The sequence below is a fragment of the Bombina bombina genome, chromosome 4 (genome assembly GCF_027579735.1).
Source record: "Bombina bombina isolate aBomBom1 chromosome 4, aBomBom1.pri, whole genome shotgun sequence".
Classification (NCBI taxonomy): Eukaryota; Metazoa; Chordata; class Amphibia; order Anura; family Bombinatoridae; genus Bombina; species Bombina bombina.
The window spans coordinates 926,245,641-926,273,165 of record NC_069502.1 but is presented as its reverse complement, the minus strand read 5'-3'; the positions used below and the strand labels follow the sequence as shown (position 1 = coordinate 926,273,165).

Below are 27,525 nucleotides of genomic sequence, written 5' to 3'. Positions count from 1 at the left end.
CCTAAGCGCTTGCAATTCCATCTGCGCATGTGCGCTTGTTCCCGGCCTCTCTACGTCACACACAGCCATACTCCTGGTTCCACCCAGCCTCATTGCCGCTTGTGCTCCGCTAGCCACCTGCGATCCACCTACCGCCCTTGGTGAGTACCCCTCTGCCTCCCGGGTCCCCCCCGCGGCCATTGGTGCCCCCCCCCCACGAACCGGAGCCTCCCCAAGTTACCTGGGCTGCTCCGGTCGCGAGGTCCATCCTGCCTGTCTCGGTCCCTCCCTCCAAGATGGCGGGAACCGCCATCTGAGGAGGGAGGGCCTGCTGCGCACTCTGCACCTCTGACTTCGCGCGCGGCCTCCGACCCGGACCCCAAGCAACCACCGCGGCCGACCCAGCCCGCTCCCGGCCAGATGGGGCATCTTACCGCCAGTGACCGGGCAAGAGCCAGGACCGCCGCCATGGCGGCCGGTGGGAGGGAGGGTAACAAATCTTGTGCCAGGCCCAATTGCTCAGGCCCTATTGCATCCCCAGGCCCCAGCCCACAGTCAGGCCCATCTCCAACACGCGACCTATCACACATGCCGCTAACTCCCGGTGACTGCCCCAGCTCCCTATTAGGTCCCGCTAGTACTGCCGGTGGACCCCCTGCAATGCCCACTCCCTTACCAGCTCCAGCCCCCTGCCTAGCCTTGGGGGAAGGGATAACCCTAGGTGTGCTGGTGACCGGATAACAACCCTGACTACCAGGGCCCTGTGCTGCCCTTTCCCTTGCTCCAACCTGCTTCTGCCTCACAGTGCCTGACCCCCCTTCTCCCCCTTTTTTAGGGCCTTTCCCTTTATTAAAACTCCTCTGTGGGGGGTGTTTTTTGGGGTGTGGGGGGTACCGCCTCATCTGACATGTCCTCATCTCTCTGCGTTGCAGGTCCCTTCTTCCTGGCTGCAACCTCCACCACCTCCCTAAATCGCTTGGGAGGCAACGACTTTCTTCTAGATCTCTCCATCATCCAACTGCAGAACAACAGAAAACTTTCTCCTCGAAGTCTGGAACAGAAAGAGGCCGGACACACTGCTGCAGGACCCTATAAAGGTAAGCACAAAACACCGCCTCCTCGCCTGCAACATTATAACAAAAACACCCTAGCACTTCTCCAGACTTCAAGTTGGTAATCCCTTAATGTTGTTACAGACCCACTAGAGGGCCCTCCACTCTCATAATTATGATATAAATGACAAATATCTGGATGTTTTTATTAAAATAAATTCATTTATTTTTACTGATTAGATTGGATCACATATAATAATACAGTCAATTCATTAATAAATACAGTAGATACAATAAACATTAGTGAATAAATAAATAAATAACCTAAAATCTTAATAATTGTACAATTACATAGAAAAGGGTAGATTCAATTCAAATAGTAATAGATCTTTATCGCCCTTTAAAATACCCCGGATCCGGTAAGCAACTTATAGTGGATTTAGCATATGAATGGTTTAAAACTAAAAATGTACGGCTTAAAAGTATATGTTTGTTCTAAAAAATACTAAGGCCTAGATTTGGAGTTTGGCGGTAGAAGGGCTGTTAACGCTCCGCGGGCTTTTTTCTGGCCGCACCATAAATTTAACTCTGGTATCGAGAGTTCAAACAAATGCTGCGTTAGGCTCCAAAAAAGGAGCGTAGAGCATTTTTACCGCAAATGCAACTCTCGATACCAGAGTTGCTTACGGACGCGGCCAGCCTCAAAAACGTGCTCGTGCACGATTCCCCCATAGAAAACAATGGGGCTGTTTGAGCTGAAAAAAAACCTAACACCTGCAAAAAAGCAGCGTTCAGCTCCTAACGCAGCCCCATTGTTTCCTATGGGGAAACACTTCCTACGTCTGCACCTAACACTCTAACATGTACCCCGAGTCTAAACACCCCTAACCTGACCCCTGCATATTTTTTTTAACCCCTAATCTGCCGCTCCGTAAACCGCCGCAACCTACGTTATCCCTATGTACCCCTAATCTGCTGCCCCTAACACCGCCGACCCCTAGATTATATTTATTAACCCCTAATCTGCCCCCCACAACGTCGCCGACACCTGCCTACACTTATTAACCCCTAATCTGCCGAGCGGACCTGAGCGCTACTATAATAAAGTTATTAACCCCTAATCCGCCTCACTAACCCTATCATAAATAGTATTAACCTCTAATCTGCCCTCCCTAACATCGCCGACACCTAACTTCAATTATTAACCCCTAATCTGACGACCGGAGCTCACCGCTACTATAATAAATGTATTAACCCCTAAAGCTAAGTCTAACCCTAACACTAACACCCCCCTAAGTTAAATATAATTTAAATCTAACGAAATAAATTAACTCTTATTAAATAAATTATTCCTATTTAAAGCTAAATACTTACCTGTAAAATACATCCTAATATAGCTACAATATAAATTATAATTATATTATAGCTATTTTAGGATTTATATTTATTTTACAGGCAACTTGGTAATTATTTTAACCAGGTACAATAGCTATTTAATAGTTACCTAGTTAAAATAATAACAAATTTACCTGTAAAATAAATCCTAACCTAAGATATAATTAAACCTAACACTACCCTATCAATAAATTAATTAAATAAACTACCTACAATTACCTACAATTAACCTAACACTACACTATCAATAAATTAATTAAACACAATTCCTACAAATAAATACAATTAAATAAACTAGCTAAAGTACAAAAAATAAAAAAGAACTAAGTTACAAAAAATAAAAAAATATTTACAAACATAAGAAAAATATTACAACAATTTTAAACTAATTACACCTACTCTAAGCCCCCTAATAAAATAACAAAGCCCCCCAAAATAAAAAATTCCCTACCCTATTCTAAATTAAAAAAGGTAAAAGCTCTTTTACCTTACCAGCCCTGAACAGGGCCCTTTGCGGGGCATGCCCCAAGAATTTGAGCTCTTTTGCCTGTAAAAAAAAACATACAATACCCCCCCCCAACATTACAACCCACCACCCACATACCCCTAATCTAACCCAAACCCCCCTTAAATAAACCTAACACTAAGCCCCTGAAGATCTTCCTACCTTGTCTTCACCATCCAGGTTCACCGATCCGTCCTGAAGAGCTCCTCCGTTGTCCTGATCCAAGCCCAAGCGGGGGGCTGAAGAGGTCCATGATCCGGTCAAAGTCTTCATCCAAGCGGGGCAGAAGAGGATCTTCCATCCGATTGAAGTCTTCATCCAGGCGGCATCTTCTATGGTCTTCCATCCGGAGCGAAGCGGCAGGATCCTGAAGACCTCCAGCGCGGAACATCCATCCGGCCCGACGACTGAACGACGAATGACTGTTCCTTTAAGGGACGTCATCCAAGATGGCGTCCCTCGAATTCCGATTGGCTGATAGGATTCTATCAGCCAATCGGAATTAAGGTAGGAATTTTCTGAATGGCTGATGGAATCAGCCAATCAGAATCAAGTTCAATCCGATTGGCTGATCCAATCAGCCAATCAGATTGAGCTCGCATTCTATTGGCTGTTCCGATCAGCCAATAGAATGCGAGCTCAATCTGATAGGCTGATTGGATCAGCCAATCGGATTGAACTTGATTCTGATTGGCTGATTCCATCAGCCAATCAGAAAATTCCTACCTTAATTCCGATTGGCTGATAGAATCCTATCAGCCAATCGGAATTCGAGGGACGCCATCTTGGATGACGTCCCTTAAAGGAACAGTCATTTGTCGTTCAGTCGTCGGGCCGGATGGATGTTCCGCGCTGGAGGTCTTCAGGATCCTGCCGCTTCGCTCTGGATGGAAGACCATAGAAGATGCCGCCTGGATGAAGACTTCAATCGGATGGAAGATCCTCTTCTGCCCCGCTTGGATGAAGACTTTGACCGGATCATGGACCTCTTCAGCCCCCCGCTTGGGCTTGGATCAGGACATCGGAGGAGCTCTTCAGGACGGATCGGTGAACCTGGATGGTGAAGACAAGGTAGGAAGATCTTCAGGGGCTTAGTGTTAGGTTTATTTAAGGGGGGTTTGGGTTAGATTAGGGGTATGTGGGTGGTGGGTTGTAATGTTGGGGGGGGTATTGTATGTTTTTTTTTACAGGCAAAAGAGCTGAAATTCTTGGGGCATGCCCCGCAAAGGGCCCTGTTCAGGGCTGGTAAGGTAAAAGAGCTTTTACCTTTTTTAATTTAGAATAGGGTAGGGAATTTTTTATTTTGGGGGGCTTTGTTATTTTATTAGGGGGCTTAGAGTAGGTGTAATTAGTTTAAAATTGTTGTAATATTTTTCTTATGTTTGTAAATATTTTTTTATTTTTTGTAACTTAGTTCTTTTTTATTTTTTGTACTTTAGCTAGTTTATTTAATTGTATTTATTTGTAGGAATTGTGTTTAATTAATTTATTGATAGGGTAGTGTTAGGTTTAATTATATCTTAGGTTAGGATTTATTTTACAGGTAAATTTGTTATTATTTTAACTAGGTAACTATTAAATAGCTATTGTACCTGGTTAAAATAATTACCAAGTTGCCTGTAAAATAAATATAAATCCTAAAATAGCTATAATATAATTATAATTTATATTGTAGCTATATTAGGATGTATTTTACAGGTAAGTATTTAGCTTTAAATAGGAATAATTTATTTAATAAGAGTTAATTTATTTCGTTAGATTTAAATTATATTTAACTTAGGGGGGTGTTAGAGTTAGGGTTAGACTTAGCTTTAGGGGTTAATCCATTTATTATAGTAGCGGTGAGCTCCGGTCGTCAGATTAGGGGTTAATAATTGAAGTTAGGTGTCGGCGATGTTAGGGAGGGCAGATTAGGGGTTAATACTATTTATTATAGGGTTAGTGAGGCGGATTAGGGGTTAATACATTTATTATAGTAGCGCTCAGGTCCGCTCGGCAGATTAGGGGTTAATAAGTGTAGGCAGGTGTCGGCGACGTTGAGGGGAGCAGATTAGGGGTTAATAAATATAATATAGGGGTCGGCGGTGTTAGGGGCAGCAGATTAGGGGTACATAAGGATAACGTAGGTGGCGGCACTTTGCGGTCGGAAGATTAGGGGTTAATTATTGTAAGTAGCTGGCGGCGACATTGTGGGGGGCAGGTTAGGGGTTAATAAATGTAATACAGGGGTCGGCGGGGTTAGGGGCAGCAGATTAGGGGTACATAAGTATAACGTAGGTGGCGGTCGGCAGATTAGGGGTTAAAAAATTTTAATCGAGTGGCGGCGATGTGGGGGGAGCTCGGTTTAGGGGTACATAGGTAGTTTATGGGTGTTAGTGTACTTTAGAGCACAGTAGTTAAGAGCTTTATAAACCGGCGTTAGCCCAGAAAGCTCTTAACTCCTGCTATTTTCCGGCGGCTGGAGTTTTGTCGTTAGATGTCTAACGCTCACTTCAGAAACGACTCTAAATACCGGCGTTAGAAAGATCCCATTGAAAAGATAGGATACGCAATTGACGTAAGGGGATCTGCGGTATGGAAAAGTCGCGGCTGAAAAGTGAGCGTTAGACCCTTTAATCACTGACTCCAAATACCAGCGGGCGGCCAAAACCAGCGTTAGGAGCCTCTAACGCTGGTTTTCACGGCTACCGCCGAACTCTAAATCTAGGCCTAAAATTCTTGCTATGGACAATAATAGTGATGTATAATAGGAGATCATCTTATAGATCAATAGATATGAACTTAATAAGAGTTAGGTTTATGCAAAAATCTCGATCCAAATACTAAAAAGCAACAGTTGAAGGAGATAGTTAGATCAATTCACATAGAGAAACAATTTATACAACATGTGATTTAGTATAATCTTATGACTTATTTTTGTTCGAGTTTTGTCATATAAGTTTGCACAATGATTTGCCCGGGACTTAAAAGATGTAGAAGGTACCTTAAATGTTATAGTTGTAGTTGGAGACAGAACAATTCTGTGTACTATACCGGTATAGATTTTTATGAAATCCGTGTGTGGTATCCGTATGAGAGATATTTAAAATCTTGTTCTTATTTGACCTTTGTTGGAAAAAACCCGCCAGGGGGTATCTTGGAGTTTCACAGATGTACTTTATTGCCAAAGTACAATAAATTCCGTGTGTGGTATCCGTATGCGAGATATTTAAAACCTTGTTCTTATTTGGCCTTTGTTGGAAAACCCCGCCAGGGGGTATCTTCAAGTTTTACAGATGCACTTTATTGTCAAACTTGATGATCTTGTATTCCTGCACCTCTGGTGTCACCCTTTGTGTAGGACAGTTATGCAGAGTGAAGAACGTCTGGGGATTCACGCTGACAATCTTTTCTCAGCTCCCTCTTGTTAACGGTCCTTCTTAGACGATGTATTAGTTTCTTTTGGTGGCAGTCTTTCTGTGCTTTATCCGGATGTAATACTTTCGATGTCTGTGCAGTACAGAACTGCTGGTTCTGTAGTTAGATGTACGATCAGGAAGCTTGAAACAATTATTGTTAGTTCCAGCAATAGTGGAGCAATACGTTGGACGCATTTCGGCTGTCACCTGCAGCCTTTTTCATACATAATGCTCCATTGAAGTTTGGCGGTCTTATTTAAACCTCTAAACCGCTTGCTTATTGGTTGATTCCTTAAGTGTCTTTAGTTGTCACATATCCATAGTCAGCTACAATTGTATTGTCGGGGAAATGTTATAATATTTGATACTTCTAGATAGTTATCTTTTGTTTGCACAAAATAACTAAGTTACAGGTTGATATGAACAAATATAAGCACTGTGACATCCCAAATTTGATGATGTATTAAAAGCCACTATGCAGGAGGCCAGAAAATTGGTTATACAAACTAAACATATGAGACCTATTAGGGATCAGAAAGACTACACAATAGGGACTGTGTATATATGGCGTCGGCACCAGCGTAAGAAATCCTGGTCTAATCAATCAGAGATAGCTAAGAGGTGGGACATACTAACAACAATACAAACAAAAATAAAAATAAAAATTGGAGACGTAATAGGAGAAACAGACGATGGAATAATGATTCCGAGAAAAAGGTCACATTCTCAAACTCAGAACCTGAGATCTCTGATGAGGACAGGTTTGCCTCAAGTTTTGAGGATCAGTCAGAACCTGAACCTGAGACTGATGTTTCCTTACCTTCTGCTGTATTACACACAAGTGGTATAGACAAAGAGCACACATCTATGACCTACAATAAGGGGATATTAAAGGAATCTAGCTCCATAGGCGCACAAGGGGCACAACCCAAACAACAGCATAAAAATACCAACATTGGGGAACCATCCCTACAGGACCATAGGATGGGGTCACAAAAATCAGCAAATATAAATACTAGTACACAGGTTTTTCAGTGGGCCAACCAACAACCGCCAGGGGGAGGTACCTAGAGCATAGTGTCATCAAATAGGGGACAACAGTTAACAAAAAATACAAGATACCAATTGAGGGGGCAGAAAGACAAACACAAGAACAAATGTCAATAAACAAGGTCATCAATCCCTTATCACATCAGCTCTCTGAGATAGAAAAAAAAGTCTTGAGCTATGGTTTGGGCTTTGCACCCTCCAAGGACTTTGAATTGTTCCAGACCATACTGGATGTAAATTAACTTGTGAGAGATTTGACCTTGAAAAGTATTTTACATCCCAATGTAGATCTACATCTATGCGTGAGTCTCAGACTAACCAAAGAGAATGTACGTATGATGATTTTTCTTTAAATGATATCTGTGCCTTGACCTCTCTTGAGGATCTATAGGGTACAGAGAATAGCGTACAAGACATCACCAGTACCACAACAGTTAATCTCCATAGAAGATCAAATTTCTACCCAATACAAGTTAGAGGTAAATCCCTAGAAACTTTCCACAACAGGGTAGTTGAGGATCTCACTGAACTTTCTTCTAGTACGTTTACTCATCACTCTAATTTGAGTAGAAATGAGAGAGTAGCTCTGTCCAAATTGCAGAACAACCCCAATATCATGGTTAAAGAATCGGATAAAGGGGAAGTGTAGTTGTACTAGATAGACAGATGTATGTCAATAAGGCCCTTAGACAGCTTGATGATGCAGAAACGTATCTCCCACTGTCTAGAGACCCTACTGAGAGCTACAGAAGACAGCTCAGGCATCTTGTGAATGATGGTGTCGAGATGGGTGTGATTGGCCATAAGACAATGAAATATTTGCTGGTCAATAGTCCTGTTATGCCCATCTTCCACCACCTCCCCAAGGAGCATAAAAGCTTTGAGAATGTCAGGGGGAGGCCTATTGTCACGGGCATAGGCTCCCTCATTGAACCGCTCTCCAAATGGGTTGATACATTTTTGCAGCCTCTAATGGGCAAATTGACAAGCTATCTCAGGGATACGACTCATGCCCTCTCCAAAATAGAGAATTGAGTGTGGAAAGAGCGGTACAGCTGGTTGACAGTTGATGTCGTCTCACTGTACTCCACAATACCACACAAGTTTGTCCTGGTTGCCGTTAAATACTTTTTGGATTTGTATACAGATTTGTCCCCTGAAGTTAAGGCGTTCCTAGTAGGGGTTATTCAATTCTTTCTGGAACATAATTTCTTCATGTTCTTGAGTAAATTCTACCTCCAAAGACAGGGAACCGCGATGGGGGGCGAAATTTGCCCCCTCCTACTCCAACCTCTTTATGGGGTGGCAGTTCCACGTCTATGGACCTACTAATCGTTATGTGTCTCACATAATCTATTATGTGAGATACATTGATGATATTCTGATAGTATGGGCATCAGATAGGGACATGGCCCAACATTTTGTCAACTATCTTAATATTAACGAGGTAGGGATGAGTTTTACCTTTGAATGGCACCACAAAGAGATTAATTTCCTTGATATTACAATGACAGGGGATATAGTCAACAGGTGTGTCACTTCAGGTCTTTACAGGAAACCAATTGCGGGCCATGCCCTTTTACATTGCCAAAAGCCAATTTATGCGCCTAACGCGCAATTGCTCTTTGGAAAATAACTTTTTGAAGGAAAGTAGTGACTTGTCTAATTGTTTGCTCTCCAGGGGATATTCGAAATGTTTGATTAACAATGTTTTTACTGAAGTAAAAGGCATGAGTTGTAACAGCCTACTGGATAGCAACCTTAAGAAACAGAAAAATAAGATTAACTACAGACAAGAGTTTTTGTCAAGTGGTAAACTTACATTTATTACCACTTTTTCGAATCAATATGTCAAAGTATGTGAAATTGTTAAAAGTAATTTGCCCATTCTTATGGCTGACAAACAACTCAGGGGTACAGTGCAGAATGGTTGCAGTTTTGTATACAAAAAAAATCTTTGGGTAATATATTATCTCCAAGTCTTCTGAAACAAGATACTACAGACAGCTCTTGGATGGGCTTTAAAGGCACGTGTATGTGTGGTACGAGGTTATGTAAGTCCTGTGACCACATGCACATTACAGAACCTTTTTTATTCTTTAAACCTCCGAGAACCCTACGTTACCAGGGACTGTGCTAATTGCAAAAGCAAATTTGTGATCTATCTAATTGAATGTACATCATGTGTCCAACAGTACATTGGTAGAACGACCAGGGAGGTATGCAAACATATTAAAGAACATCTGTCGTACATAACAGGTGAAAAATCATGTTCTTCCCTGTCCCAAAACTTCATAGAGATTCACAGAGGAAATGTCAGCACTTTCAGGTGGCAAGCTATCGAACTGGTCTTGAGACCCCAGAGGGGGTGACAAGTTTCAAATCTTGTGCCGCCAAGAAATATACTGGATACACAAATTTAATACACTAGTCCCTGTTGGATTCAATTCTGAATTCAGTATCATCAATTCCTGGCAATGATGATTATCATATATACTCCAAAGGTCCTGTATATTTTCTGTATGAGTTTCTCTTCATAAATCTAAACTGTTTAATATCACATATTTTTCCTGTTCTTTACATAAATGTATGACACAGCCCCTGGTAACCTAGGTTTATACTAGTTTTCTTTTGATCTCTACATAAATGTATACATTATTATTATTATTTTAATGCCCCTAAGTTGTTATCATATATTCTGATAGTAACAACCAATACCCCTAAAAAATGCTCCTTTTGGACTCCATATGAAAGTACATTTACAATACATATGATTATTGTATCCAATATGTGTATTCTGGACTATATGTAGGTTCTAGCCAGGTAAAATAACACACTAACCGGTAGATTACGAGTTATGCGCGCTATAGGTAAATTAACGAAAGCAACAAAAGTGGCATTATTTAACACCTATAGCGCAGCCATTACAAAGTTTTAAAAAAAAATGGCTTGTGCGGGCGATATGGTGCTTTTAAGCTCCATACCGCACCAAAAACAAGTGCTGTTTTGACGTGCTTGTGCACGCTATCCCCATAGACATCAATGAGGAGAGCGGGTCAGAAAAAACCTAACACCTGCGATCACGGAATGAAAAGCTCCGTAACGCAGCCCCATTGATGTCTATGGGGGGGAAAAATACAGTTTAAACCTAACACCATAACATAAACTCCACGTCTAAACACCCCTAATCTGCCCCCCATCAACATCGCTGGCACCTACATAATGTTATTAACCCCTAATCTGCCTCCCTCCGATATCGTCGCCACCTAAATAAAACTATTAACCCCTAATCTGCCGCTCTCGATATCGCTGCCACTATACTAAAGTTATTAACCCCTATTCGCCTGCACCCCAACATTGCCCACACTATAATAAATCTATTAAGCCCTATTCCGCTGCTACCCGACATTGCTACAACTAAATAAAGCTATTAACTCCTAAACCTCTGGTCTCCCACCCACATCACTACCACTAAATAAACCTATTAACCCCTAAACCGCCAGCCCCCCACATCGCAACAACCTAAATTAAACTATATTAACACCTAAACCTAACCCTAACGTAACCCTAACCCTAATGTAACCCTAACCGTAACCCTTATGCTAAACCTAACCCCCCAAACTTTGACATAATTAAAATAAATTAAAATTACAATTATTAATTAAATAATACCTATTTAAAACTAAATACTTACCTGTGAAATAAAACCTAAGCTAGCGACAATATAACTAATAGTTTTATTGTAGCTAGCTTAGGTTTTATTTTTATTTCACAGGTAAGTTTGTATTTATTTTAACTAGGTAGACTAGTTAGTAAATAGTTATTAACTATTTAATAACTACCTAGTTAAAATAAATACAAAATTACCTATGAAATAAAACTTAAGCTACTTTACACTAAAACCTAACATTACAAAAAATAACAAACACTACAATTACTAAAAATAAAAAATCTTACCATTACAAAAAATAACAAAGAAAATTAAACAAAACAATACAAATTATTCCTATTCTAATACCCTTTAAAAAAAAAAAAACCCTAATCTATAATAAACTACTAAAGGCCCTTAAAAGGGCCTTTTGTAGGGAATTGCCCTAAAGATAATAGCTCTTTTCCAACAAAAGAAAACAAACACCCCCTAAGCTCTTTTACCTGAAAAAAAAATACAAAGACCCACCCACCTAAGCTACTCATTGCCCTTAAAAGGGCATTTGTATGGGCATTCCCCTTAAAAGGCGTTTAGCTCTTTGCTGCCCAAACCTTAATCTAAAAAAAAAAAAACACCCAAAAAACCCTTAAAAAACACTAACCCCCCAATACACTTACAGTTTTTGAAGTCCCACTTGAACGACCTTCATCCAGACGGCGAGAAGTCTTCATCCAGGCGGCCTCTTCTATCTTCATCCAGGTGGGATGAAGTCCTCATCCAGGCGTCGAGAAGTCTTCATCCAGGCGGCCTCTTCTATCTTCATCCAGGTGGGATGAAGTCCTCATCCAGGCGTCGAGAAGTCTTCATCCAGGCGGCCTCTTCTATCTTTATCCAGGCGGCATCTTCTAACTTGATACTGGCGGACCTCTAATTAGTTTAATTGTTAGTTTTTTTAATTTGACAGGTAAGTTTTAATTTAATTTAAGATAGGGAAATTGTAATTTCAATATAAAGTTAGGGTGGTGTTAGATTTAGGGGTTACTAGTTTAAATTAGTTTATTGTGATTTGGCGGCTTTCGGTTTAGGGGTTAATAGTTTAATTTAGTATATTTCGTTGTGGGGGGCTTGCGGTTTAGGGGTTAATAGGTTTATTATAGTGGTAGCGGTGTAGGGCTTAATAACTTTAGTATAGTGGGGACGAAGTGGGCGGACGGCAGATTAGAGGTTAATAATATTTAAATAGTGTTTGCGATGTGGGAGGGCGGCGGTTTAGGGGTTAATACGTTTATTATAGTGGCGACGATGTTGGGGAGCGGCCGAATAGGGGTTAATAAATTTTATTAGTGGCGGTGATGTCAGGAGCAGCAGATTAGGGGTTAATAAGTTTAATTTAGTGTTTGCAATGAGGGAGGTCCTCGGTTTAGGGGTTAATAGGTAGTTTATGGGTGTTCAGTGTACTTTGTAACACTTTACTTATGAGTTTTATGTAACAGTTTTGTTGTGTAATACTCATAACTACTGCTCTCAGATAGCGGTACAGATCTTGTCATTTTAGGGTGTAACGCAAGCTTTTTAGCCTCACCGCAAAACTCGTAATACCAGCGCTATGGGAATCCCATGAAAAAAACATCATTTTTACGAGTGCAGGACTGACGTTGCGTTACAGGCTAAAAGGCTTGTGGTACAGCTATACTGACAAGACTTGTAATGGCTGCGGTGCTGTTTTAACGCTGAAATGGCAATTTTTTCAACGTTAAAACACGAACGCACAACTCGTAATCTAGGTGTAAGTAAATAATGTTGTCCCTTTACTTTTCTCAAAGTTACTGAGCGGAATTTATCAATCAATAATCAATGAGTACCGGCACCATTTTTTTTCAGTACCGGCACCTTTTCTTTTACAAAAAAGCACTGTATATATATACAGTGGGGCAAAAAAGTATTTAGTCAGCCACCAATTGTGCAAGTTCTCCCACTTAAGAAGATGAGAGAGGCCTGTAATTTTCATCATAGGTATACCTCAACTATGAGAGACAAAATATGGAAACAAATCCAGACAATCACATTGTCTGATTTGGAAAGAATTTATTTGCATATTATGGTGGAAAATAAGTATTTGGTCACCTACAAACAAGCAAGATTTCTGGCTTTCACAGACCTGTATCTTCTTCTTTAAGAGGCTCCTCTGTCCTCCACTTATTACCTGTATTAATGGTACCTGTTTGAACTTGTTATCAGTATAAAAGACACCTGTCCACAGCTTCAATCAGTCACACTCCAAACTCCATTATGGTGAAGACCAAAGAGCTGTCGAAGGACACCAGAAACAAAATTGTAGACCTGCACCAGGCTGGGAAGACTGAATCTGCAATAAGCAAGCAGCTTGGTGTGAAGAAATCAACTGTGGGAGCAATAATTAGAAAATGGAAGACATACAAGACCACTGATAATCTCCCTCGATCTGGGGCTCCACGCAATATCTCAACCCGTGGGGTCAAAAATGATCACAAGAACAGTGAGCAAACATCCCAGAACCACACGGGGGGACCTAGTGAATGACCTGCAGAGAGCTGGGACCAACGTAACAAAGGCTACCATCAGTAACACACTACGCCGCCAGGGACTCAGATCCTGCAGTGCCAGGCGTGTCCCCCTGTTTAAGCCAGTACATGTCCGGCCCATCTGAAGTATGCTAAAGAGCATTTAGATGATCCAGAAGCGTAGTGTGAGAATGTTATATGGTCAGATGAAACCAAAGTAGAACTGTTTGGGAGAAACACAACTCGTCGTGTTTGGAGGAGAGAGAATGCTGAGTTGCAACCAAAGAACACCATACCTACTGTGATGCATGGGGGTGGCAACATCATGCTTTGGGGCTGTTTCTCTGCAAAGGGAACAGGACGACTGATCCGTGTACATAAAATAATGAATGGGGCCATGTATCGTGAGATTTTGAGTGCAAACCTCCTTCCGTCAGCAAGGGCATTGAAGATAAAATGTGGCTGGGTCTTTCAGCATGACAATGATCCCAAACACCGCCCGGGCAACAAAGGAGTGGCCTCGTTAGAAGCATTTCAAGGTCCTGGAGTGGCCTAGCCAGTCTCCAGATCTCAACCCCATAGAAAACCTTTGGAGGGAGTTGAAAGTCTGTGTTGCCCAGCGACAGCCCCAAAACATCACTGCTCTAGAGGAGATCTGCATGCATGAATGGGCCAACATACCAGCAACAGTGTGTGACAACCTTGTGAAGACTTACAGAAAACGTTTGACCTCTGTCATTGCCAACAAAGGATATATAACAAAGTATTGAGATGAACTTTTGATATTGACCAAATACTTATTTTCTACCATAATTTGCAAATAAATTCTTTCCAAATCAGACAACGTGATTGTCTGGATTTATTTCAACATTTTGTCTCTCATAGTTGAGGTATAACTATGATTAAATTTACAGGCCTCTCTCATCTTCTTAAGTGGGAGAACTTGCACAATTGATGGCTGACTAAATACTTTTTTGTCCCACTGTATATATATATATATATATATATATATATATATACTGTATATATATATATATATATATATATATATATATATATATATATATATATATATATATATATATATATATATGATTAGTGAGTGCCGGACTTTCTCTGTGTGCTATATTATCGTATATATTTATTGTAATTTACCCATTTGGGCCGTGCACCCAGACCTTTCTGGGGTTAACTGCCTGTGGCTCTGTGGACAGTGCAGCTTCCTGAGAGTGCTGTTTCTTGCACCCAGGGCTGTGCATGTTACAGGGTCATGGGATGTGCACCCAGTCCAGCCTGAGAGTGCTGTCCCCTACCGTGTTTTGTATATGTCTGGGGAGATTACGTAAGCCCGCGCACCCTTAATTTTTTCCCCAGTTTGTTTGACGGTGAGGCTGCATTGTGTGGCTGTTTAGGGGCCCAGGTTTTGGAAGAGACCTTGACGTGGTACCTGGGCTTGTCCCATTTGGCCAGATGTGGTAACTAACTCTTCCATTGTTACAAGCTCACAACTAAGATAAAAAGTAACAATGGAAGAGTTAGTTACCGTATCTGGCCAAATGGGACAAGCCCAGGTACCACATCAAGGTCTCTTTCAAAACCTGGGTCCCTAAACAGCCACACAATGCAGGCTCACAGTCAAACAAACTGGGGGGAAAATGAAGGGTGCGCAGGCTTATGTAATCTCCCCAGACATATACAAAACACGATAGGGGACAGCACTCTCAGGCCGGACTGGGTGCACATCCTATGACCCTGTAACATGCACAGCCCTGGGTGCAAGACACAGCAATCTCAAGAAGCTGCACTGTCCACAGAGCCACAGGCAGTTAACACCAGACAGGTCTGGGTACACGGCCCAAATGAGTAAATTACAAAAAATATATACGATAATATAGCACACAGAGAAAGTCCAGCACTCACTTACAAGCTCACAACTAAGATAAAAAGTAAGTGAGTGCTGGACTTTTATCTGTGTGCTATATTATCGTATATATTTTTTGTAATTTACTCATTTGGGCCGTGCACCCAGACCTGTCTGGTGTTAACTGCCTGTGGCTCTGTGGACAGTGCAGCTTCTTGAGAGTGCTGTGTCTTGCACCCAGGGCTTTGCATGTTACAGGGTCATGGGATGTGCACCCAGTCTGGCCTGAGAGTGCTGTCCCTAATCGTGTTTTGTATATGTCTGGGGAGATTACATAAGCCTGTGCACCCTTCATTTTCCCCCCAGTTTGTTTGACTGTGAGCCTGCATTGTGTGGCTGTTTAGGGACCCAGGTTTTGGAAGAGACCTTGACGTGGTACCTGGGCTTCTCCCATTTGGCCAGATGCGGTAACTAACTCTTCCATTGTTACTTTTTATCTTAGTTGTGAGCTTGTAAGTGAGTGCTGGACTTTTTCTGTGTGCTATATACACTGTGTGCAGAATTATTAGGCAAATGAGTATTTTGACCACATCATCCTCTTTATGCATGTTGTCTTACTCCAAGCTGTATAGGCTTGAAAGCCTACTACCAATTAAGCATATTAGGTGATGTGCATCTCTGTAATGAGAAGGGGTGTGGTCTAATGACATCAACACCCTATATCAGGTGTGCATAATTATTAGGCAACTTCCTTTCCTTTGGCAAAATGGGTCAAAAGAAGGACTTGACAGGCTCAGAAAAGTCAAAATAGTGAGATATCTTGCAGAGGGATGCAGCACTCTTAAAATTGCAAAGCTTCTGAAGCGTGATCATCGAACAATCAAGCGTTTCATTCAAAATAGTCAACAGGGTCGCAAGAAGCGTGTGGAAAAACCAAGGCGCAAAATAACTGCCCATGAACTGAGAAAAGTCAAGCGTGCAGCTGCCAAGATGCCACTTGCCACCAGTTTGGTCATATTTCAGAGCTGCAACATCACTGGAGTGCCCAAAAGCACAAGGTGTGCAATACTCAGAGACATGGCCAAGGTAAGAAAGGCTGAAAGACGACCACCACTGAACAAGACACACAAGCTGAAACGTCAAGACTGGGCCAAGAAATATCTCAAGACTGATTTTTCTAAGGTTTTATGGACTGATGAAATGAGAGTGAGTCTTGATGGGCCAGATGGATGGGCCCGTGGCTGGATTGGTAAAGGGCAGAGAGCTCCAGTCCGACTCCCGCCAGCAAGGTGGAGGTGGAGTACTGGTTTGGGCTGGTATCATCAAAGATGAGCTTGTGGGGCCTTTTTGGGTTGAGGATGGAGTCAAGCTCAACTCCCAGTCCTACTGCCAGTTTCTGGAAGACACCTTCTTCAAGCAGTGGTACAGGAAGAAGCCTGCATCCTTCAAGAAAAACATGATTTTCATGCAGGACAATGCTCCATCACACGCGTCCAACTACTCCACAGCGTGGCTGGCAAGAAAGGGTATAAAAGAAGAAAATCTAATGACTTGGCCTCCTTGTTCACCTGATCTGAACCCCATTGAGAACCTGTGGTCCATCATCAAATGTGAGATTTACAAGGAGGGAAAACAGTACACCTCTCTGAACAGTGTCTGGGAGGCTGTGGTTGCTGCTGCACGCAATGTTGATGGTGAACAGATCAAAACACTGACAGAATCCATGGATGGCAGGCTTTTGAGTGTCCTTGCAAAGAAAGGTGGCTATATTGGTCACTGATTTGTTTTTGTTTTGTTTTTGAATGTCAGAAATGTATATTTGTGAATGTTGAGATGTTCTATTGGTTTCACTGGTAAAAATAAATAATTGAAATGGGTATATATTTGTTTTTTGTTAAGTTGCCTAATAATTATGCACAGTAATAGTCACCTGCACACACAGATATCCCCCTAAAATAGCTAAAACTAAAAACAAACTAAAAACTACTTCCAAAACTATTCAGCTTTGATATTAATGAGTTTTTTGGGTTCATTGAGAACATGGTTGTTGTTCAATAATAAAATTAATCCTCAAAAATACAACTTGCCTAATAATTCTGCACTCCCTGTATATGATTATATATAGGTATATACAGATAAAGTATATATAGGAATATATATTTAAAAATACTTGGAAAATATTCTCTTATGTGAAGAACAATGGAATGTAAAATATTTACAGTAAATTTATATATATATGTTGAATTTGGGAAGAGACCTATAATCTTTCTATATCATATTAAATAAGCCCCTAAAGTAAATTCCCAGTAAAGGAAAATACTGGTGCAGACCCTTAAAATAATTATGAGACCTTGAAAGAAAAATATGTATAAATCAGATAATCTTCTTTATATGCAAAAGTAAGGGAATTCAACACTCTTTTTATTTGAAAAAATAGGGCTTTTTATTTTGTGATTTAAAGGGACAGTAAACCTTAAAAATAATGTTATATAATTCTGCAGAATTATATAACATTATTTAGGTGCAGCTCGCTCCTGTGACAGGAGCGAGCTGCACTTAGTGCTATGGCGCGGTCGGGCCGGGCTGTGACTATACAGCTGGCCCGATGCGCTGACTAAAAATAACAGACCCGCTCAGCAGAGAGCAGAGAGCGGGTCTGTAAAAGCGCCGTATTTTAGCAAATTAAACGGTAAAAAAATGCTTTTATGGCTATATAGCACCTAAATAATGTTATATAATTCTGCACTATGTGCAGAATTATATAACATTATTTTTAAGGTTTACTGTCCCTTTAAATATCAAACATCCACCTATTTGAAAGATATCCTCCTAGCAGAGGTCAGAATATTCAACATTTGATACATAATCATCATACCATAGCATCCTAAAATAATCTAAACTGCTAAAAAGACTAATGCCCCTAAAAAAAGTGTATGCATCTTGATACTAAACAATCTTACTTTGTTGCAAGCAATATTTGCATACTGTCGCTTTAAGGAAAGCAAAAAAAAATGGATGCACATTATAATGGAAATGTTCCCTTTTCATCAAAGGCAGTCCCATAAAAATAAAGAGGTGCACCTCAGTTTTATGTATGAAACTCTCATAAGGAATTTAAAGCTGGGGTACGATTAAAGACATTATGCCTGTTGTTTCAACCACACTTAAGGTCTATAGGCTGCTTCTTTTTTAAAGTGTCACTTTTTATTAAAGCAGTTAGTTTCCCCGCACATTTTCCACATAGGATCTTACTTATGGGGTTAGTCACTGTGAGTACATATATTAGGGGCTATCTATCAAGCTCCGAATGGAACTTGAGGCCCTGTGTTTCTGGCGAGAGTGCAGACTCGCCAGAAACAGCAGTTATGAAGCAGCGGTCAAAAGACCGCTGCTGCATAACCCTGTCCGCCTGCTCTGATGAGGCGAACAGGAATCACCACAATTCAAACCGATCGAGTACAATCGGGTTGATTGACGAGTCTGCAGGGGGCGGCGTTGCACCAGCAGCTCTTGTGAGCTGCTGGTGCAATGCTGAATATGGAGAGCATATTGCTCTCCGCATTCAGCGATGTCTGTCAGACCTGATCCGCACTGTCGGATCAGGTCCGTTAGACATTTGATAATTCGGCCTCATTACCTCCTCCAGAGCTGCTTGAAGCGTTCACTGTTCTCCACCTGCTCATCCGTTATGCTGCTAACAGCTGAATCCACGCTGTTTGAACCATATGCTCTGCAGCATATGCTCTCCTGAGTCAATTACTGGTTGTTTAACCCTTTAATGACCACAGCACTTTTCCATTTTCTGTCCGTTTGGGACCAGGGCTATTTTTACATTTTTGCGGTGTTTGTGTTTAGCTGTAATTTTCCTCTTACTCATTTACTGTACCCACACATATTATATACCGTTTTTCTCGCCATTAAATGGACTTTCCAAAGATACCATTATTTTCATCATATCTTATAATTTACTTTTAAAAAAATATGAGGAAAAAAATGGAAAAAAACACACTTTTTCCAACTTTGACCCCCAAAATCTGTTACACATCTACAACCACCAAAAAAATCCCATGCTAAATAGTTTCTAAATTTTGTCCTGAGTTTAGAAATACCCAATGTTTACATGTTCTTTTTTTTTGCAAGTTATAGGGCCATAAATACAAGTAGCACTTTGCTATTTCCAAACCACTTTTTTTCAAAATTAGCGCTAGTTACATTAGAACACTGATATCTTTCAGGAATACCTGAATAGCCATTGACATGTATATATTTTTTTTTAGAAGACATCCCAAAGTATTGATCTAGGCACATTTTGGTATATTTCATGCCACCATTTCACCGCCAAATGCGATCAAATAAAAAAAATTGTTCACTTTTTTACAATTTTTTTCACAAACTTTAGGTTTTTCACTGAAATTATTTACAAACAACTTATGCAATTATAGCATAAATGGTTGTAAATGCTTTTCTGGGATCCTCTTTGTTCATAAATAGCAGACATATATGGCTTTGGCTTTGCTTTTTGGTAATTAGAAGGCTGCTAAATGCCACTGCGCACCACATGTGTATTATGCCCAGCAGTGAAGGGGTTAATTAGGGAGCATGTAGGGAGCTTCTAGGGTTAATTTTAGATTTAGTGTAGTGTAATAGACAACCCCAAGTATTGATCTAGGCCCATTTTGGTATATTTCCTGCCACCATTTCACCGCCAAATACGATCAAATTAAAAAAAAACGCTATATTTTTCTCACTTTTAGGTTTCTCACTGAAATTATTTACAAACAGCTTGTGCAATTATGGCACAAATGGTTGTAAATGATTCTCTGGGATCCCCTTTGTTCAGAAATAGCAGACATATATGACTTTGGCGTTGCTTTTTGGTAATTAGAATGCCGCTAAATACTGCTGCGCATCACACGTGTATTATGGCTAGCAGTGAAGGGGTTAATTAGGTAGTTTGTAGGGAGCTTGCAGGGTTAATTTTAGCTTTAGTGTAGAGATCAGCCTCCCACCTGACACATCTAACCCCCTGATCCCTCACAAACAGCTCCCTTCCCTCCCCCACCCCACAATTGTCCCCGCCATCTTAAGTACTGGCAGAAAGTCTGCTAGTATTAAAATAAAAGTTTTTTTGTTTGTTTAGCATATTTACATATGCTGCTCTGTAGGATCCCCCTTAGCCCTCTACCTCCCTGATCCCCCCCAAAACAGCTCTCTAACCCTCCCCCTCTGCATTATTGGGGGCCATCTTGGGTACTGGCAGCTGTCTGCCAATACCCAGTTTACAGAAAAAAATGCTTTTTTTTTGTTTTTGGTTTTTTTTTTCTGTAGTATAGCTCCCCCCCCCCCACAGACCAACCCCCACACCTTGATAGATTTAATTTTTTTAAACTTTTATTCCCCTTTTTGTAGCACTTTTATTAAACTTTTTTCTGTAGTGTAGCGGTTCCCACCCGCTCCCTCCCCATGCTCGCCCCCGCCCTCCCGTGCACGCGCGCGCGCGTCAGTGCACGCCCCTGGTCTTCCCCGCCCCCCTCCACATCACCAGGGCCAACGATGGCCGCCACCCGCCTCCCACACCGGCTCCCACCCACCAACAAAGTAAGCCACCGATCTCCAGTGCAGAGAGGGCCACAGAGTGGCTCTCTCTGCACCGGATGGCTTAAAAAGGTTATTGCCGAATGCCTCCATATCGAGGCATCACTGCAATAACCGGAAAGCAGCTGGAAGTGAGCAGGATTGCTTCCAGCTGCTTTCCACACCGAGGACGTGCAGGGTACGTCCTCAGGCGTTTGCTTTTTTTTAGGACGTACCCTGCACGTCCTCGGTCGTTAAGGGGTTAAAACATGATCATCTGGGTCAGGTAACTGGTTTGTGATGTCATATTTTCTTTTTCACTTAAATGTGAGAACCCCAAAGGGATCCTTTTGTGAACAAATAAACTTGAATAAAAGGTTTTCTTTTCCTCTTACTGGATGCTCATTCCTTTATTCCTAAGAGAGATTAGCTTGCTCCATAGCTTTGCATGCTTGCAGCAATGTTAGTATCCATTCAAAAGAAAACTGTCCTCTCATGAAGACTCTTTGCCAACAACATGTTTGTTTCACCCCTGCTTACAATCTGAACTGGGGCTTCATCAGGGCTACATATGCATATAAGTGTTTATATGTGTATATATGTATATAAATACATATATAAATACATAAATACATTTATATACACACACACACATATATATATATACTTATGAGCACAACTGTATATATATATATATACAGTTGTGCTCATAAGTTTACATACCCTGGCAGAATTTATGATTTCTTGGCCATAATAGAATATGAATGATAACACAAAAACTTTTCTTTCACTCATGGTTAGTGTTTGGCTGAAGCCATTTATTATCAATCAACTGTGTTTACTCTTTTTAAATCATAATGATCCTGATCAAAAGTTTAACTACCCTGGCGATTTTTTGCCTGATAACATGCACACAAGTTGACACAAAGGGGTTTGAATGGCTATTAAAGGTAACCATCCTCAGCTGTGATCTGTTTGCTTGTAATTCGTACTTAAATATACAAGAGAAAAGCATACACATAGACAGCACTCCTAGGTCAAATTGCAAACTTGTTGCAAATAACAATCACTTAGTTACTAATCCAAGGTTGGAATACGGGAATAGGAATAGACACTAAATCTAAAATATAACTTTTATTGGGTTCAAAAATTAAAATAGGAGAAATTAATTAAAACCACTCTTAAGTACCGACTGTAGTTTATAAAAATTCAATAACCAATTATTTATTGGATTGGTAAGTCATATCTGCTAGCGTGCAAGAAACATGTACCAATCAGTAGTATTACATAACAGTTAAATCACGAGATGTAATGGTAGATGTAACTTAGCACTCTATGTTAGTTGATGTGTGAGAGAGTAGAGTAGATAGTATGTCAACGCTTATTTAAACAGGTAGGTTGGCCATAGATAATATAGAAGATTCAAGTTATGGTTGTAAATAGAACATGAACTGGATAGACTGACTCTGTGATAGCACAAAATTGTGTAAATATGTATGTATTTTTCCTCTCCTAGATATTGGTGTGATTAACGTAAATATTAGAAGCGTTAATATAACAGTAGGAAAGAGGTTGTGCTTGAATCACAGTCGTTTTATATACCCAGTACTTACATGTGTATTCAAGGTTCGTTATAGTGAAACCTAATACTGTTAATGTTAGTAGGTAACTTATCTAGCTGTTGGTAATACCGGGATCAACTGGTTTACTGTATTCGATATATTCAATACTGATTGTAAACCGTATAATGTTAGTATACACAGTATTAGGGGTGGCTGATTCCTACATAAAATAAAGTTAGTCCGACAACTCAATGTATGCCGGTTTATTATGTGTAGTGAGTGTAGTGTCAAGTCTGCCCCTAATCCCTATCAGTTTCGTGTTTATTACCAAAACATCACAGTCATATTGAGTGATCCACTTAAATCAAACATTCCCATAATCTAGTATTGAATATTATATGTTTTCCCCACTTACATACGACGTTAGGGCAATGGTGAGGAGTCCTAGGAGCTCCTGTGTTTTAGATTAGCCTTAAGCTACCGAACCTTTACTGTAGTCATTACACGGAGTATGAACCTACTCTAACAATACTTATTATGGAATAAGCATTTTCAGTAATCTAAGTCATCCTGCATTAACTTATTAGTGTGATTGAGAGTGTGTGCATGATACTTTGGTCCAGAGCGCTATCACAATCTCTGATTCAAGTACTTATATGGGAACTAAGTCTGCGAGGACTTGTTTAACTCAGATGCTGCACGGTTAATATATATTTAGCTCTAATTTAGCTTACGCTACTAACACTTGACTGACGCCTTACTTACCTCTTATTATCTATAGCTGTTTGGGTCAATATCACATTAAGGTATACCGGCTAAATATCATAAGGTGAACAAACCGTAATACAAAGCCGGATACACATATGACAAGTGAACCTGAGATTTGTACAGCTGTAGTTTAAATACGAGGCAAACGTTTAATATAAATTTATAACTAGCACAAAACTCATAGTAGCGGCAGTATATCAACTACCAATGGTATATGAGAACCAAACCAACCTCCGCCTATATCTTTAACATCCGGGCGACACTAGAGACTAGCACTGATCTACCGCCGCAATTTAAATATTATCACCTAGCAACAGCTAAACACGCTACTAGCTACTATTGTATTAAACTAAACACTAGTGAGTGATCATAATACAAATGGCTGTTTCGTATGACACTATGATAAAGATATAGTGCTCTTGTATCACCACACACCTATTTGTGGTTATCAGTTGGTTCTTGGCATTACTTTTTCAACCTACTGTTATATATATATATATGGACACGCATGGTAATATTTGTCATTGTGACCTTGTCCATTTGATGTGCAACCATTTAATCGACCTATTTTTTGCACAACATGTAAGTGGGGAAAACATATAATATTCAATACAAGATTTATGGGAATGTTTGATTTAAGTGGATCACTCAATATGACTGTGATGTTTTGGTAATAAACACGAAACTGATAGGGATTAGGGGCAGACTTGACACTACACTCACTACGCATAATAAACCGGCATACATTGAGTTGTCGGACTAACTTTATTTTATGTAGGAATCAGCCACCCCTAATACTGTGTATACTAACATTATACGGTGTACAATCAGTACTGAATATATCGAATACAGTAAACCAGTTGATCCCGGTATTACCAACAGCTAGATAAGTTACCTACTAACATTAACAGTATTAGGTTTCACTATAACGAACCTTGAATACACATGTAAGTACTGGGTATATAAAACGACTGTGATTCAAGCACAACCTCTTTCCTACTGTTATATTAACGCTTCTAATATTTACGTTAATCACACCAATATCTAGGAGAGGAAAAATACATACATATTTACACAATTTTGTGCTATCACAGAGTCAGTCTATCCAGTTCATGTTCTATTTACAACCATAACTTGAATCTTCTATATTATCTATGGCCAACCTACCTGTTTAAATAAGCGTTGACATACTATCTACTCTACTCTCTCACACATCAACTAACATAGAGTGCTAAGTTACATCTACCATTACATCTCGTGATTTAACTGTTATGTAATACTACTGATTGGTACATGTTTCTTGCACGCTAGCAGATATGACTTACCAATCCAATAAATAATTGGTTATTGAATTTTTATAAACTACAGTCGGTACTTAAGAGTGGTTTTAATTAATTTCTCCTATTTTAATTTTTGAACCCAATAAAAGTTATATTTTAGATTTAGTGTCTATTCCTATTCCTGTATTCCAACCTTGGATTAGTAACTAAGTGATTGTTATTTGCAACAAGTTTGCAATTTGACCTAGGAGTGCTGTCTATGTGTATGCTTTTCTCTTGTATATTTAAGTATTCATATTCATACACTAAGCACCCACATCTAGCTGTATTTTAGGGGCACAATTTAAGATACAAATAGGTCTATTACATAGAAGTAGTGCCATTGGTAATTTCTTGTTAATTTATCTGCTTGTAATTCGTGTGTGTGTATAAAAGGTCAATGAGTTTCTGGACTCCTCACAGACCCTTGCATCTTTCATCCAGTGCTGCACTGACGATTCTGGATTCTGAGTCATGGGGAAAGCAAAAGAATTGTCAAAGGATCTGTGGGAAAAGGTAGTTGAACTGTATAAAACAGGAAAGGGATATAAAAAGATATCCAAGGAATTGAGAATGCAAATCAGCAGTGTTCAAACTCTGATCAAGAAGTGGATGTCAGGGTGCCAGGAATTAGACTGAGACGAGAAGTACAAAAATAATCACACCTTTATTAATAGCAAAAAATAATAAAAAGTCCACAAGTCAAATAACAAGCCAGGAGTCAAAACCAGAGCTGGTAGTCAGACGAGCCGAGTCAGGAGCCAAAGTGAATAGTCAGACGAGCCGAGTCAGGAGCCAAAGCGAGTAGTCAGACGAGCCGGAATCAGGAACAAGGAGAGCAATAGAGTCAGGAAGAAGCCAGGGATCAGGAACCAGGAGGGACCTCAGACAGCCAGGTAATACACAGGAACAGGAACACTCACAAACAGGTCTGAGACAACGCAAGGGCAAAGCATTCTTAACAGAGGCCCTTTAAATAATAAGTGATGACATCACAATTCTGAGACTGCAACCTGTCTCACATGGATGATGTACACCAGTCTGGCCATAAAAGGACATGCAGGAAATGAGCAGCATCACACACTATGCACCAGAGTCAGCAAGAGAGGTGAATGAAATGGCTGCCAGCAGCACATGGCAAACAAAGCAGGGAAAAAACCCTGACAGTGGAAAATAAAGGGTTCTGTTGAAACCAAATTTCAGCCACAACTGCCAGGAAAATTGTTCGGGATGCAAAGACAAACCCACAAATAACTTCAGGTGAAATACAGGACTCTCTGAAAACATGTGGTGTGGCTGTTTCAAGATGCACAATAAAAGAGGCACTTGAAGAAAGATGGGCTGCATGGTCGAGTCGCCAGAAGAAAGCCATTACTACGCAAATGCCACAAAGTATCCCACTTACAATACGCCAAACAGCACAGAGACAAGCCTCAAACCTTCTGGCACAAAGTCATTTGGAGTGATGAGACCAAAATTGATATGTTTGGTCGCAACCATAAACACTACATTTGGAGAGGAGTCAACAAGGCCTATGATGAAAGGTACACCATTCCTACTGTGAAACACAGAGGTGGATTGCTGATGTTTTGGGGATGTATGAGCTACAAAGGCACAGGAAATTTGGTCAGAATTGATGGCAAGATGAATGCAGGATGTTATCAAGCAGAACCCCTCATTTTCCACTTCTAACACTGCTGATTTGAATTCTCAGTTCCTTGGATATCTTTTTATATCCCTTTCCTGTTTTATACAGTTCAACTACCATTTCCCGCAGATCCTTTGACAATTCTTTTGCTTTCCCCATGACTCAGATTCCAGAAACGTCAGTGCAGCACTGGGTGAAAGATGCAAAGGTCTGTCAGGAATCCAGAAACTCATTAACCTTTAATACACACACACTAATTACAAGCAAACAGATCACAGGTGAGGATGGTTACCTTTAATAGCCATTCAAACCCCTTTGTGTCAACTTGTGTGCATGTTATCAGGCCAAAATCACCAAAGTATGTAAACTTTTGATAAGGGTCATTTGGGTAGTTTCTGTTGTCATTATGATTTAAAAAGAGTAAACACAGTTGATTGATAATAAATGGCTTCACCCAAACACTAACCATGAGTGAAAGAAACGTTTTTGTGTTATCATTCATATTCTCTGAAAAATGGCCAAGAAATCATAAATTCTGCCAGGGTATGGAAACTTATGAGCACAACTGTATGTATATATATATATATATATATATATATATATATATATATATGTATATATATATATATTAGACCTGTATTTGTATGTACATGTATTTTAAAGCCCTTTGCAGCTTTTTTTGTCAAACACCTTATATCATATATCTTTGAGCCCTTATAACTTTTTTAATATTTTTATTTTATTAATAATTTTTATCATATAGTGTTAATATAAGTGTAACTGTACTTTTAAGTGTATTTATGTGGTGTTTAATGCAACTTTTTTCCCTACCCTTTACACAAGCTCTCAAGTTGCGCTAGCCTGACAAACGTAAATCGTGATTGCACTTGAGCGAAAACATTTACTTTCCATTTGTAATGTTCATACTATTTCCGTTGCATGCAAAAAGCTGAAAAAAAGCTGATATCTCTCTAAAGCAACAGTTAGCACGCCATAGGTAATCTAGCCCTATATACTTAAAAAAATATTTTCGGCTTTGTCTTTTCAATTACTCTTTCATTTTCAATTTTGGCTAACCTTGTGTCTCTTTTGCATGCATTGTTAAATTCCTTATATATTTCGAATTGCAAGTCCATACTATTTTCTTGAATAATATTAATACCTCATGTTTTGTTTCTAATTGCTCTTAACCAACTTATATTTTGCCACATTGGCTTGGATTTAT

At 40.0% G+C, this 27,525-nt stretch overlaps 1 protein-coding gene across 1 annotated transcript in view; it reads left to right on the top strand.

Moving 5' to 3' along the window:
- Nucleotides 1-953: 953 nt before the first annotated feature.
- Nucleotides 954-27,525, top strand: part of LOC128655705 (DNA ligase 1-like) — a 43,611-nt gene continuing 17,039 nt past the window's right edge. Inside the window, exon 1 of the mRNA XM_053709281.1 lies at nucleotides 954-1,076. The gene's annotated coding sequence lies outside the window, so the exon portion shown is untranslated. The remainder of the gene's footprint in view (nucleotides 1,077-27,525) is intronic.